Below are 17,275 nucleotides of genomic sequence, written 5' to 3' on the forward strand. Positions count from 1 at the left end.
TATTTGAAATAATATATTACATTGAATATTTAATATGTTACAACAACCACATATACATTTTTCAGATAAGTATACCATCAATTTTTAATCACTCATTATTAGTAACAATGAATGTGAAATACTTTGTAATTGATTCTTTTATCTCGCATTGAATGTGAAATAGATCAATTGTTCAAAAAATTTCTTATTTTAAAGGAATACATTAATTAAGATTATATACAAATAACAAAATGGATGAACAAATGACTCCATTGAAGGTTTTTTTTTTTTATATGATGACTTTATTGAAGTTCTTGAAGAAATCTATGGGTGTTTGAGGTGTTTAATTAATACATTTAAACAATCATTAATCTTGTAAAAGGGAAAATTGATAATAATGTAAAAAATTAATGGTGCAATAATAATAAGAAATATGTAATCGTTTTTCCTTTTATATTATACGGCTTAATTCATACACTGATGGGCAGTAGAAGCAACTTCCTATTAATTTATACGGTCAATAAAGTGATGATTGTTAATTAATGAAATAATTAGTTGCACCTAGAAGATTTAAACACCATAATTAAGAGCCTAATTATCACTTTTAATGACTGTATTTAATCAACTTACTATTATGCCTTGTACTAGTCATGACTACATGTGACATGGACTCCCCTATCTTTCATTATTGCCTAATTACCCCCGCCTTTCCTTTTTCTTTCTTTCTTTCTTTTTCTTTTTCGTTTTCTTTTTTTCCATTTGGGAAGATTAAATAAATCCATTCAACCATGACACAGCTATTTTATCCCATTGTAAATTGAGTTATCACATTTAATTGCTGATAATTAATTGAACAGTGTGCCTGCCGGCAATTCAAAATTTGCTTTGTGTTGTCTACTTTTGTCACCAAAAAGAAAATAATGATATTGACAAAGAAAAATAAAATAGTAAATAATTAAAGAAAAGATTTTATTTAATGTATGCAAAATCTATAAATAATTGTGTAAAACACTTATAATCAATGTCACTTTCTTATTTATTTTGATGTATACAGCAAGTCTAAATAAAAATATTCCATAATTAAATTAGAATTACATTGGTTCTTGCTTGGAAGCAAGGGATCAAGGAGCTTCAAGTAGAGGTAGATAGCTTGAGTGGAGTTGCAACAATACAGATGCATTAGAGCTTTGCTGAATCAACAATGGCAGACTAACAATTACAATAATTCTCCTGAGGCGAACTTTGTTTCAGGAGGAATTGGATGGCGTCCGGTGCTGGTACTTTACCCATGGATTGCATGAGTGGTGCTACTGTTCCAATTGGCGTTGTTCTCTGGATTCAGCAGAATGTTGGAGGAGTCTGTTGCCCAAGAATGGCAGCTTTGGTGTCTCAAAGCTTTTGCCTTCATTTGTATTCAAATAATAATAATAAAAGAATATTATTGTAATGCTTTGAACAAAGATGTGAATTGTGTAAGGTCGATCTTACATTTTTATATCGAGGGGATAGAGTTCATCAGTTCTCTTTCTTCTATTCAACTTCTTAAAAAAAAAAAAATGATGGGTTATTATTTTTAAATCAAAGGGATTGGTCCCAAACATATAGAACTTTCTGCTAATCTTATTAGATAAAAAGAATAACCCAAAAATGGCATTTGTTACGAGGAAATTCTAATATAAATTTTTTATCTAAATCTTATATATACACCATAACTAATAAGATATATATATATATATATATATATATATTTTTATATTAAATAATCGATACACACTCTATTATTTAATATTAATAAATATGTGTTAATGATCTATTGATTTAGTTTATAGATAAAAACATTCATCGAGTTTAAAGAAAAAAAATTTCTCAAAGATTACATCAGATTTGATATCCATCAAGGAAAAAGAAAAGACTCTTGTGGACTGTATTATCTTTATGGATTCATTTAGTTCGGATTCTAAAATTGGAATCAGAATCAAAACTAAAAGAAAAAAAAAAGAATAAAAATCTCAATAAATTGTTTGATTAATAAGAAATAAATCGTGCATAAGATAATATTTAGTCATTTATAGTTATTACATATATAAGATAACATTTAATCATTTAAAAATAAAATATTAAATGACGTATTTCTTTTTATTTGGCTAACTTATAATTAATCTGACTTAATTTACATAAAAATTTAAAAAAGAATTGTAAGCTAAGGGGAGGATAATAAATAATGAAAAATATACAGTGTTTTTTTGGCAAACAAAGTGATAGTGAATAATGTCCCGTCAGTATGATCTGTGTACTGTAAATTACCTAAAAATTCAAGTGATGATTATGAAATTCCATGTCGGCATGAACATTCATCATGCTCATCATCATCAACGAAATATTCCTTAATTCAGTATACCTTTTTCTTTTCGGATACGAGGTTGATAGTATAAAATTAAAAAAGAAAAATAAAAAGTGAATGATACTAGGGTAGGTTCATTGACTAGGTTTTATCATTGCAATTTAAATCATTTGAAAAGGCTGAATGACATTTTGTTAGATTAACCATATTTGTGCCAATATTAATAACAAGAAATTCCTATCTTAATTAAGAATTTTATTTTTATGTTAATGTCTATATCTGTCCATATAAATGTTTGTTAGAAGAAGAAAATACAAGAAAGAATTATTAATAAAATAGAAGAGGTATTATTGAGAAGCTATAAAAGATATATAAAATATATTATTTAATAAACGGTGAATATGTGATCATTCTTTTATATTTATCATAAAAATAATAAATCTCTACTAATCTTAATAAAAGACAGCAAAAGAATCTGAATTTGAAATTTTTTAGTTATAACAAATAAGACAAATAAAAATATACTCTTTAGATCGCTCTTTGATTGCTACGATTTATGGTGTCTAGTTTCATGAAAAATATTTGATCCTATTTAAAGAAAAGAAAACAGCTTATCAGATAATTTATTTAATTTATCTTTGTAAATTGTATATATAGTCCATAGAACATATATAATCTATTTAAGATAAGATTCGGACCGCTATTTTTCTGAAAGTATGATCATAAAAAGCCCATACAGTTCTATTGTTGGAACAGTTTGTGATTTTCTTCTATCCTGTTGATGTATCATAGTATACTTTTGTAATACAACATTAGCTCAAAACTCATGATACACATGAGTAAAATTATGAACAAACAAACGAATCCCATGTATAATTTGAACATATTGGGCCAAATTAATTTTAAAAGTCCTCAAAAAAGTTAATTTAAGATGAGATTTTAATTATTTCACTAATTTAAATTCTTAATAGGCCGTTCAAAATAAACCCAATTTCTTTCAAGTTCTTGCAGTCCCAGCCTAAAACAGCATATACAAGGGCCTTAATGATGCAAGGCTTAAAGATTTTTTAGATAAAAGGTTGATTATTTTCTTTCGTTTTCATTTTTCTATTTATTGACTTGACTGAGTTTGAGTTTAGAATTTCACTGGTAATGTCAATTATGTTCCAAATAAATGTATAATTCACTTTTATTCTGATAATATACTAAGATTAAAGTATATACTTAAATATCAAAGGTGGAACTGGAATATATACACCGTGTACTAATTACATTGGTGGGAATGAAGACTAGATGGCTCGGGTTTTTACTAGATATTTTTCTGTGTTGTTTACTGGTTCTAAGGATGTGGATATGGCACCAATCACCGAGTCGGTTTCAGATAGAATTCCTATGGATATGAAAGCTGTTCTTCAAGAACCATATAACAAAGAAGAAGTGTTGGCAGTTTTGAGACAGATGCATCCTAACAAGTATTCAGTGCCCGATGGTATGTCAACTACTTTTTATTTGAAAATTTGGGATATTATTCGGAGTGATGTTCTGGTAATTTGCTCAACTAGTACTAATCCTATGGACCACATTTCAAATTGATACCAATATTTTAATTTGAATCTAATTAGTACCTAAATTACACAAAAGTATATCAATTTAAAACAACTTTCCAATTTCTGGTCAATTGATGCTGATTTGGCAATCTGAGAAGGTATATTCCGTTTGATTCTCTGCCTCAGCATGTACCATTGATCGATTTAAATTGTATATAGATATTTAAGGGTATGTTAGAGCTTTAATGATTTGTTTCTATATATAATATGATATAAAGATGTGTTTTACCTCATTTTAGTTTTTCTTGTCTAAATTTAGGAAATAATACAAAAGAGAAGAATTTGAGCTAAAAACGCACTAATGGGCGTTAATTGGACTGCGGCTATTAAAGGCTCGAGAATCAGACACGTGTGCTATTAATAGTTTGGGCCTAGCTTAATTCATTAAAGCCCAAAAAGGGGAGTTTAAGTAATTATTATGTAATTAGTGGATAATTATCATTTGAGTTGTTTAGTTTGTTTAGGACAATAAGGGATAAGCTATAGGAGTTATGTGTTGAGAAAAAAACTATAAAAAAGGAAATCTCTACAAGGAGTAGAGGTGAATTAGAACAGGGAGTTCTTCGACTACTGAATCTCTCTGGAGAAGGATTCTATTATTCTCTGCAGAAAATTCTAGAGTTCATCATCTTTGACATCTTGCTAGCTTGTGTTGCATCATTATTTGAAGAATCAGAGAAGCTTTTTGAAAACGTGGAGAAAAAGGACCAATCTTCTTCATTCATTGAAGAGCCATTGAACTTTGAGGGAGTTTTATTTTTCTATTTTATGAATCTTAAGTCTTTTTATTTAATTACGAAGATCGTTGGATTAAGTATGTTAGGCTAAGTCCATAGTTTGGCTTTTTACTTATGTATGAATCTTATATATTTTGAGTTTAATGAATGATTTCTTTGCCTTCATATGCTCATTAGTTTCATATATTATTATTGATTGACCATCATTATCAATTTAGTAGTAATATGTGTTATGAAAATCTTTAGGTTAAAAGTATTAGAAACATCATCTTTACTTTAATCTATGTTGGTGTAAGAAACCTAAGTTGCATCATTAGCTTTAGTGACTTAGGGAAAAGGCACATCACCATCTCATTTGTTAAATTAGAGCTTAAGGGATTTAAGGGGATTACTAAGTAAAAGCTAGACTAAATGTTATTTTATCATATAGTTCATATTAATCATTCTAGTTGTGTATTTACTTTCTGGTCATTTAATTTCTTTTATTAAACTAAGATCATTCTCAAAACATCGGCTTAGAGTGTTTATATTTACTTTCAATAATTTGTGTGATAATTGGTCTTTATAATATATGCTTTACAATTCCTTGTGAGATCGACCTCGTGGTGAGCTTACCCGAACTACCATTCGGTTCGTACACTTGCGAGTACTAATTTAGACACATCAACCATGTCATTAGGAGAAGTTAGAGAGTGGGACCGGCTGGTTGATTGGACTGACTTTTATAACATAGCACATGCTGAGGCGGAGAATCAAAAGAATTATACCTCCTCAGATTGTCAAGTCAGCATCAATTGATCGAAATTTGGAGAGCTAATTAGAGCCAGGAAGTAAGTTCATAAAGTCAAGGCCGGGTGTCGGGTCTAGGTCTAAACGGAGGTTCTCGTTCTAGTTCCAGTTGCCCTAAATTGATATACTTTCATGTTGTTTAGGTACCAATTAGATTCAAATTAAAGTATTGATATCAATTTGAAATATGGTCCAAGGGATTGGTACCAGCTGGCCAATTTACCCGTGATGTTCTTAATCTAGTTTTAGGTGTTCTCAGTTCTCATGTTAATCCTGAGTCCATTAATCATACTTTAATAGCCTTAATTCCTAAGACTCAGAATCCTCAAACTCCCAAGGACTTTAGGCTTATTAGCCTTCGTAATGTTCTTTTAAAGTTGATAATGAAGACAACTGCTAATAGGATTAAACAAGTTCTTCAATCTGTTATTGATCTGGCCTAGTCGGCTTTCATGCTAAGCAAGTTAATCACAGATAGTGCTCTCGGCTTTTGAATTATTTCATTGTATGAAAAAGAAAGTGGGTAAAAAAGGTCAATTTGCTCTTAAATTAAATATAAGCAAAGCCTATGATAGAATAAAGTAGTATCTTTTAGAAGCTATGATGCGTAAACTAGAATTTTTTGAGCCTTTAGTGAACTCCGTTATACGTTCTGTGTCTTCTATATCATTCTCTATTCTATTAAATAGGGTTGTTCGTGATAAGTTTTTACCTTTTCGAGGTCTCTCACAAGGGGATCCTCTATCTCCATATCTTTTTATTATTTATGCATAAGGCTTTTCTTCTTTTATAAAGAGCAAATAAGCGAGTGGATATATTCACAGTCTTAAAATTTGCAGGGGAGCCCTTACTATTTCTCATCTTTTTTTTTTTTTTTTTTTTTGCAGATGATAGCCTATTATTTGGAAGGGCAAATGTCAAAGAGGCAGAACAGGTTTTGGATATCCTCAACTCATGCGCAAGAGCATCAGGCCAACAAATTAATCTAGACAAGTGCATAATTTCTTTCAACAGGAATGTGAATGAATATATTAGGCAAGCAATTCAAAGAGTTATGGGAGTGAAGCATGTTCAGGTTCATGGCAAGTATTGTTGGGTTTGGACCTCCTATTTGGAGGAGCCCAAACATGTCTTAAGTGGTTTATTATTAGGCCCACTTGGCCTTAGTATATAAACAAAATCCTAAGTGAATTTAGGTATGAGATTGTGTTGAGAAATACAAGAGAGAAAGAAGAGAGAGTTGTCTAAATATCATATTTCTTTCAAGCTCAAGTTGCTGCCCTCCATTGGGGTTTTTTCACTATTCAACCATTGGATCATCCTCAAATTTGGATATGTTGTTCATGAGTGCAAGTCGAACATTCTGAACGCTGGATCTTGCATTTGGATCTTTCTAGAAAGGTATTTCCTGTTAAAAACCGAAACTGGTGTAATGTGTATTTTACTTGAGTTTATATGTTGATATTTCCTCTCTTATACTTGTATTTGTGCCAAGATTAGTGTTGATATCTTGATGAATAATCTTGTATGCCTTTAAGCTTTGTTAGAGAGAACATTTGTACTCATTTGATAATAGTGGATGTGATTTAAGCGGCTTACGAGTCCTATGGTTTTTACTCCTTGGTTTGAGGAGGTTTTCCATGCTAAAATTGTTTGTGTTGATTTGGTTTCACTTGGTTATTGCTTGTTGTTTTTACATATATTATTTAGGAGAAGTTTGATCGTCTTTTAAATTTTCCACTGTGACGTATTTGCTCCTATAGTGGTATCAGAGCCGACAGTTTGTTTCGGTGTAAAAATGGAAGCTAACACAAGTAGAATGGTGAGTTTAAATGGTTCTTCGAATTATCACGTTTGGAAGGGTAAGATGGAATATTTGCTTTATGTGAAAAACTTGCACTTGCCAGTGTTCAGTAGCGAGAAACCGAAAAGCATAAAGGAGGAAGATTGGACTTTATTGCATAGACAAATGAGTAGCTATATTCGACAATGGGTTGATGAGAATATGTCGAATCATATAATTATGTGAATCATACTCGTACTATTTGGTCCAAACTTGAAGAACTTTATGACAGGAAGACCAAGAATAACAAGTTGTATCTTTTCAAGCAATTGATGTACTTGAAGTATCAAGATGGTTCATCGATGACTGACCACTTGGGTAAATTCCAAGGATTGATTAATCAATTGGCAGCAATGAATCTTAGTTTTGATGATGAGATTGTAGGGTTATGGCTACTTAGGACTTTGCCGGATTCATGGGAGAATTTCAAGATGATATTGTCCAGCTCTGCTCCCGATGGTATCATCTCGATGAGTGCAGCTAAGAATAGTGTGTTGAATGAAGACATGAGATGTAAAAATCAAGGTTCTTCATCACATTCCGAGGTGTTGGTTACCGAATCAAGGGCGAGAAGTCAAAGTCAAGGTCCAAGTAAGCATGGTACATTCCGTGGAGCTTCCAACAAATAGTCAAATGTAGAATGCCACCATTGTGGTTGTTGCCTTTGTTGTGGTTCTTCATCCACGCTCACCGCACCACTTGATGGGAGGAAATACATCGCAGCGGAAACTTTAAAAGACGATCAAACTTCTCCTAAATAATATATGTGAAAACAGCAAGTAATAACCAAGTGAAACCAAATCAACATAAACAATTTTAGCATGGAAAACCTCCTCAAACCAAGGAGTAGAAACCACGGGACTCGTAAGCCGCTTAAATTATATCCACTATTATCAAATGAGTACAAATGTTCTCTCTAACAAAGCTTAAAGGCATACAAGATTATTCATCAAGATATCAACACTAATCTTGGCACAAATACAAGCATAAAAGAGGAAATATCAACACTAATCTTGGCACAAATACAAGCATAAAAGAGGAAATATCAACACATAAACTCAAGTAAAATACACAATGCACCAGTTTCGGTTTTAACACAAAATACCTCTTTAGAAAGATCCAAATGCAAGATCCACCATTCAGAATGTTCGACTTGAACTCATGAACAACATATCCAAATTTGAGGACGACCAACGGTTGAATAGTGAGAAAAGCCTAATGGAGGGCAGCAGCTCGAGCTTGAAAGAAATATGATATTTAGACAACTCTCTCTGCTTTCTCTCTTGTATTTCTCAACACAATCTCATACCTAAAGTTACTTAGGGTTTCGTTTACATACTAGGGCCAAGTGGGCCTAATAATAAACCACTTAAGACATGTTTGGACTTCTCCAAATAGGAGTTCCAAACCTAACAAATCAAGTAGTATTTAGGCCTCCCTTCAGTTATTGGAAAATCAAAGAAAGTTACTTTTTCGATTATTCAGGACCGAGTTATGGGTAAATTGAAGGGTTGGAAGGAAAAACTGCTCTCGATATCGGGTAAGAAAGTTCTAATTAAAGCAATCGCTTAATCAATTCCAATTTATTTTATGAAATATTTTTTAATTCCACACTCTATTGCTGATAAATTAGAAGATGATTGTAAATTTTTGGTGGGGACAGAAGGACAAAGAAAGAAAAATTCATTAGTGTAAATGGGATCTTCTGTGTCAATCTAAATAGGCTGAGGGTTTGGGTTTCGAAAGTTTACATACTTTTGATTTAGCAATGTTAGCTAAACAAATTTGGAAACTGCATATTGATTTTTCATCTTTGATTTTTAAATTGCTAAAAGCCCGTTATATATACCCCAGATCTAATGTGTTGAGTCCATCAGTGCGCTATCAACCTGGCTAAACCTGGAGAAGCTTAATGGAGGCCAAATGGTTGATTGAAAAAGGTTCTTTCTGGGTAGATGGAAATGGGCAGGATAATAGTGTTTGGGAAGACATGTGGCTGCTAATGCAATCAGGGTTTAAGCCTTTATCCCCAGTTGCTGGTTTTGCAAATATAAGGGTGAGTGACTTGCTGCTTAGTTCGAGTGGATGGAATTTAAGTCTAGTTAATGAGTTATTTACACATGAAGAGGGAAGAATGATTATAGACAATCCACTGAGTTCGGGACGACCATAAAACTTTCTCTTATGGGCATTCTCAAGAAATGGTACTTATACCATGAAATGTGGTTATCATTAGCTTTTAGGTATCTCCAAGCTTTATTTGGTGTCTTTTTTCTACCCTCAACAACCATTATGGGTTCTTGAAGACATTATGGGGCTTGTGCATTCCTCCTAAAGTACGACTTCTTATGAAGGGCTTGTCAGAATTCTCTTCATGTTGGTGAATTATTCTTTAAAAGGCACATTCTTTGAAATTGTTGCACACTGCCTCTGGTCTTGTCCTTGTGTTTTGCAAGTATAGAGAGCCAACCAATTCTTTCCTCGAACCAATGATGAGAGGACTATGGATTTCTTCCAGCTTTCAACTCATCCTCAACTCAGTTTAGTCTTTTAGTTTATGATATTCTGCATTTTGTTCCTTTGATTTCTAATTGTTCTTTTCATCATGTTTTTAGGAAAAGCAATATGGCAGCTCATAAACTATCTAGAGTAGCTTTTCATTCTAGCTCTTCACAAGTCTTAGTCATGGAAGATGCCCTTCTTCGAGTAAAGGACCAAGTCATGCTGGATTTTCCTTATTCTGATTAATGCATTTACTCCTTTTACTCAAAAGAAAAAAAGAGAGTATATATACAAAGTGTATGTGTATTATAATCATGTTGAATATATGTTCTATGCCAAAAAAAAGTACAAAAAAAAAAAGTTGAATACATAATAATTAGTTTGATTAAACAAAGTTAAACAAATTCAATATGGACATTTTACTTTACTTTATCTTATATTTTATAAGTTCATATTATGTGATTTATTAATCATTAGTTGCTTTATATTTTATCGGCTGACAAATCAAGATATTATATAAAAAGAAGTTAATTGAAAAAGAAAAAAAAAAGGAACACAATGCTAAAATAAAAATTATAGAAATAAAGAAAACAAGAAAAGAATTAAAAATTTTAAAAGTTAGATTGAAGTGGTGAAAAGAATTTATATATTCCTTTAATTTACACGTTCACAAAAAAATCTAATATATATATATATATATTAAAGTTAAAATAAAAAATGAATTAACCCAATTTGACACTTATTACTTATTGTTTAATTAATGAATGTCACTTGTCACTCTATTATATTTTTTAAAAGTTCTAATTATTTAATTTATTCTTCTTTGTTATTATTGTTTATTATTTAACTAATAAATATCACTTTCAGTCTATTGTTTTCTTTAAATGTTCTAATTGTTTAATGTATTCCTTTTCTATTAATTATTAATTTAAAATAATTAATTTAAGAAAACTCATTTCTTAAATATAATAAAAACTTAATAAAAAGATATTGAAGAATTAAAAATTAGGAAATATATATACTCGATACTCATAATTCTCAATACTCTGTGCTTATTCATTATTTAATTTCAATATTCAATACTTATGTATTATCATTTTTAACTAGAAACCAAAATTAAGAAAAGTTTTAAGTACATGAAAGAAAATATTTTTCTTTTTTATCATGTTTAACTTTTTTTTCTTTATTTTAAGCTATAAATAATTTCATTAAAGTTTTAAGCTTTACTAAATCATAAAAACTAATCACTTAATTTTATTTATTTATTTTTAGCTTCTATTAGTATAATTTTTATAACTCTTAAACTATTTATCATATTTTTCAATTTAATAATATGAGATTTTAATAATATTATACATTAACAAGAAATCTTGTTGATAATAATATGGTTAGTCATTTATTTTTATTTTTAAACAAACTATAATATTTATGTAATAGATGAAAAAAAATGGCTTAATTAATTATTTGATTTGTGTTCAAAACATAAAAGTATTTTTCTTGAAAAGCAACGTGATTAGAATAAAAACATTTTAAAAAATGTAAAAAAATAAAAGATATTAAATCTTTGAATCTGTAAATTAAGTTTTTCTTCTATTTATATTTGATACAAATTAATTACCAAACGATATAACATCTCATTGTCCATTTGTTAATGCTGCAATATCATATAATTCATCAAAGAAAAAAAGCTTGGACTCTTGAAATTGGAGATCAAATGTCAATCTTCTCTGTAATTATTTTTCATGCCTTATTTTGTTTAGCATTCAATAAATTTATTTTCTTTTACCTCCTGTTACTAAAATTTTCATGATTTTCAGACTATCTATTATTTAGTTTTCAGTTTGATAATATAAATTTTTTAATAATGTTATACATTATTTGATTATTTAGCAATAAATCTTGATGATGATTATATGGTTATTAATTTGGTTTTACTTTCGAACATTATATAATTTTTATGCAATAGATGCAAAATAAAATTATTTTAATCAATTATTTGACTTGTCTTAAAAATATAAAATATTTTTATTAAAACAATGTAATTAGAATTAATATATTCAAAAAAGAGATTTAAAATCAGATATTATAAAAATATGTAAGAAAATTATGAAAATTTATATTAGTTATTATTGAAATTAATATACCATTATGCAAGATGATCAAGAATGATAGATTGTCTATACATCTTAAAAGAATTCACAATTTGAGACACAGAGCCATACAAAAAAGTAGGATCAGTGATTCAGTTTACAAGAATAATCAAGTTTTTGTACATGTTTTCATGCGTGCATTTATGGGTTACCAGTCATTCGGTGGAGTAAATGATGACGATTCAACGGGCCCAATCTTCTTTCGCCGGTCCTTGTCTTTGTTGTCTCGCACGAAGTTAGCAATTAATAACGTAACCTGTCAAAAGATTAATTTTGGTCTTCTTCTTTTATCTCCACCCCTCTTATCTTTATGGTCCTTATCTTGAAGCGTTCAAGCTTATGTGTCAAGAACTCTAAGGGTAAGGGTCGATGAAGACCTCGCGTTGAGGTGCAACCAACATTCAAACGTCTTTGTTTGGTTGTTGCCTTGTTCATCCTTTCTTCTGTTAGTCTTGTAGGAAGCTTTACAGCCATTGACAACTCCGAAATGCTTTTAGTTTCTTTCTCTTCTTCCTTTTCCTCTTCAACGTCTATTGCCATTGGAGGCGCCACTGAAAACCAATGCTCAGGCATATAGTAGGGGTGGGCAACGTTGTTGTGCTGAGGAGAATGAACTAGGGTTTGGCTTTTGGCCTGTGGGGAGAAACAATTATCAAAACTCATGTTGTAACGTCGCATAGGTGATATTGGAGGATGAAAATAAGGTGAAGAAGGCTTTGAATCAAGATTAATCTTGAGCGACATGTTTGTAGCTTCAATAAGAGAGAAATTAATAAGAGTATATATGATGATTATATGTTGGTTTTAGAGGCGTATATATATTGAGCAACTCTTGTACAAAAATGGAAGGTAAGACAGGAAATGATTTTATTGTATATAAGACATTAGCTTAAGACATACATATATATATATATATATATATAAGAACCATAGCTTGGGTATAACGTAGATATTCTGGTCTTCCTTTTGACTATGTTCACTCGTTTTAAGAATAGTACGTATTATTTTCTTCTCTTTATAATATATGGTCTTTATTTGATTTATTTATAATATTTATATATAGTCTTAAATTGACAAAGAAACGTGCAAATAAAAGGATAAATGAAGTCTTGATGTGGGCTTCTGATTATATTTTGGTTACCGTTTACATGTCTGATCTTCTGAATTTTCAAGTTCATGCAAGTTGGTTCAAATACTAATGGACGTTAGGATGTTCGGGAAAACTGGTGGCTTTTTTGACTTTTAATATATAGTCTCAAGTGATAATAATACTCCTCTTACTGTGGTTTATAAATTTCTTGGTCATACAGTGATTAAATCTTTCTCCTTGATAAACCTTTTCAATGCTAATTAATATGATCAGATAACATATTATCTGTTAATAGAATTCTTAATTCAAAATTTATCTTTTTATTTTTGTTTCAGAAGTTTACGTATTTTAATAATTTTGTTCTCATAATTGAGCATTACTTCGAATATAAACTCCGCAGCATTGTGAGGATATAATCTTCGATAGAAGGTTTGAATAATTAGAGTTGGAACTTCTTGGGAAAAAAAATCAAAATGTATATCTTTGGTCGGATCCGAGATGAACTTAATACAGTGAACAATCTGCGATTCTTTTTTTTTATTTTTTTTATCACTAAACTTAAGATATATGCTGAATGCTTTTCTTTTAATCAAGTTAAACATATATATAAATTTCGTATAGTGTATGGGAGAGAACAATTTCTAACACAAGACAACATTGAAGAAAAGAGTAATACTAAGAAGGTACTGCATGTGTATAGTTTTTATATGTTTAATTAATATTAGTCGTTTACCCGTGGATTGCACAACCGTTATTATTATTTTGATTTTAAATCAAGTTGATAGATATAATCTAATAAAATTTCAGTATATAATATTGCTTTGTAGAATCTTAAAAAATAATAACATCATTATTTTTTAATGTCTTTATTCTTAAAAAAAATTTAAAATTTTATTAATGCAATAATATAAAATTATTTATTAATTAACTTTAATATTATAAACTAATATATTAGTATAATTAATATTATTATTTTTTAGAATTAAAAATTTGTTGTATAATTTATAGTTTAATTTATTATTAAATATAATATTAGAAATATAATTTAAGATGTTATTTTCTATATTAAAATTATTATCTAATTATAAAATTATTAGTTAATATAATATTAAAATATAATTAATATGCTATCTTTTATGATAGATTTAATATTATTATCTAATTAGAAAACTATTTATTAGTTAATATAATATTAAAATATAATTAATATGTTATTATTTCTTAGAATAAAATTAGTATTATTATCTGATTAGAATATAATTAATATCATATTTCTTAGGATTAGAATCAATGTTTAATTAAGAATGTAATTTATTAATGAATAAATTAATAGAAAAAATTATAAAATTATATATGAGCTTGAACTCCATGTGTCAAAGATATATACATGTTAAAATGAAAATTTTATGTATTAAAAATTAAACACACATATCAAAAAAAATTAAGATTGAGAAATTAATATATGTGACTTGCATTACATGTAATATTAGGGGTTAATGACGTTATCAAATATGAAAACCTTGAATTAGTCAAGAAAATTAGACCGAAATTGTGATTTCCCCGGCCGTAATTTTGGTATATCTTTATGTTAAAGGCTTGCGATACCATCCAATTCGAAGGATTGCATGCCCAAACCAAAATAAAGCAGTTACGTGTACTCAACTTGTAGTTTGCCATAGGCAATGAAAGTTAGGTTTACGCTTTCTTTGCCTAAAATATATAATAGATTATAATTTTTTAGTGTGTATATATTTAAAGTTAATTTAGAGTATGTCGGATAATATCTTTAAAAATAGTAAAAAAAATATCTTAAGAATTTTAACGCTACTGCATATTTAAATTTTTAATTTGAGACCTTAATTAATTAAACTAGAAAAAGCTTATACTATCTTATCTGCATACTTTTAAGTATTAAAAATTTTGTTTTATTTATAAATAAAGGACTTATGACACCGAATATCTAAACATTTACATCCAATTGTAAATTTAGTCCATTTTTTTAACTTTTATTTAAATAGTCCAATTTGACTAATTGATTGCAATTATGGATAAATAAAAATTTAGGTCAAAATAGAGTGACATGTTATTATTAACAATTTACACATTATTACCATATATATTTACACAGTATATACGAGTTATCAAGGTCAAATTATAGAATATGAAAGTGAATGACGTTATTTCTTTTTTCACTTTCATCGTGATTTTATATATTTTTTAAAACATAAATAAATAAAAAAAGAAAATGATGTTTTAGGTTGAATCATGTTTAGTAAATATTCAGATCGAGTCAAAATATTCAACTCTTTGGTTCAGTTTAAAGCAGATCATTTATTCTTCCATTGAAAAAGAAAAACAAAGGAACCATACTGAAGTTAAGAAAATCCCGAAAAGAAAAGTTTAGGATTTGAAACTCTGATCAACGAGCAGAAGATTGATCATATTCCATATATAACTTGCCAATTGAACTAAGATTGCAGAGAATCTTAAGCTTCAAGTTTCTGGGTAGTAAGTGTAACTTAATTTTTTTGTTACTTCAATTGATCTCATTGAGCCATGAATTGTTTTCCTTAGTTGGCCAACGCCTCCCAGCTTTATAGTCTTTATTTTGAATCGCTCAAGCTTGTTAGACAACTCCTCCACTAATAGATCCACCTCCAAGTCTATGTTATAGCTAGGAGTACTATATAAATTCTCCAAGTTCCTGACTACTTTGCTTGCAGTAATTATTTCAGGAAGCTTTACAAACAATTCAAGAATGTCATCTATTGTGAATTAGTGGCTTTCAGGCAGTAGAAAGTGGTTGCCGACATGGCTTTGCATTAAATTTTTCGTGGGATTCTTGATTTAATATTTTGATAAAGCCATGTTGTTATTATTTGAATTAAATAATTATTTTAAACAATTCAAACTTTAGTATATAATTGTGTTAAAATTTTTAGAAAAAATATTTTACTATTTATAAAAGTTCTATCTGCTATATTCTATATTAATTTTAGATATTTCGGACATAATTGATAATTTGAAGTTGAAAGAATATGACTTTTTGAAAGTCGTAACCCTGGGAATGATAGAAGGGGTAATGCTTTTGTAACTCTGACGGCGGGAACAATTGGAATGGTTTGACATCTTCAACACTTATACTGTGAGCCCAATGTCAAAGGCAAATATATAACATCATTAACCTATGTCACGTGTGAGCAGTCGAAGGACTCGCCAAGCAGCCGTCAATCAAACATATTCTATTAATTTGCTAAATAGATATTTGAATTTGTCAGAGAATTATATCGGTGGTTCTATCTGCTATTTAGTTTTCTTTTCTTTTAAACTATTAAACATAATTAATACTAAAACAATTCATCCTAAATTAATTTTTATAATATATAACAAATAAGTACTATTCAAAATTATCTTTGTGTGAATCTGTGAGTTTAATTGAAGCTTCTCCTCAACCGTGGCCTTGTAAGGATTTTGATTCTCTTGCTTCGTAATATAATCATCCTTTTTCTCAACAAAAAAAATACGTATAATGTAAATTTGATTCTTTATAGTATTCATATTTATAATATTTTTTTTAAAAAAGGTTCGCATTAGTGAGATTTATCCTGCTTCTTGCTACGGCTGTTTCAAGTTCTACTAAAATGTTTAAATAAATAAAACAAAGAAATCAGAAAACAAGCTAGGAGTTTCAATAGGAAATTGTACTTAATAAAGAGGATTAAGAAATAAGAGCTAAAGAAATTTGCAGTAAAATGCTGAAAATTGAGATTAAACGCGAAAATTTATATGTTATAACTAATTAAGGATGAGAAAGGAAACTAGGATTGTAGTTGTATTTTGTTATAGAATCAAATATGAATTGATTGCATATGATATTATTTCTATGTTTATATATTTATCCAAATATATAGTGACACTAATAAATAAATAGGAAATATTTATTTTAGGTAAATGTTTTTTAAATGAATAATGTTTATTGATTAGTAAATTAATACATACAGAATCGCATCAAATTAAAGCGGTCAGCCTATAGTTTATCAGTGTCCGTACTTTCAATTTTATAACTTGTAAGAGAATAAGAGGACAATCTTACTAGAAGTGCACATTATAAATTTAGGCTGGCCCAAAATTCTGCTTTGGACACAAGTTGATACAAACAGGGAAAAGGCTCATTCATTGGGTGAACCTCCAAATTATAATTAAAAGTTTAATAAACTTTTGGGATGGATCGACATCC

This window comes from Ricinus communis, chromosome 10, assembly GCF_019578655.1.
Source record: "Ricinus communis isolate WT05 ecotype wild-type chromosome 10, ASM1957865v1, whole genome shotgun sequence".
In the NCBI taxonomy this organism is placed as follows: Eukaryota; Viridiplantae; Streptophyta; class Magnoliopsida; order Malpighiales; family Euphorbiaceae; genus Ricinus; species Ricinus communis.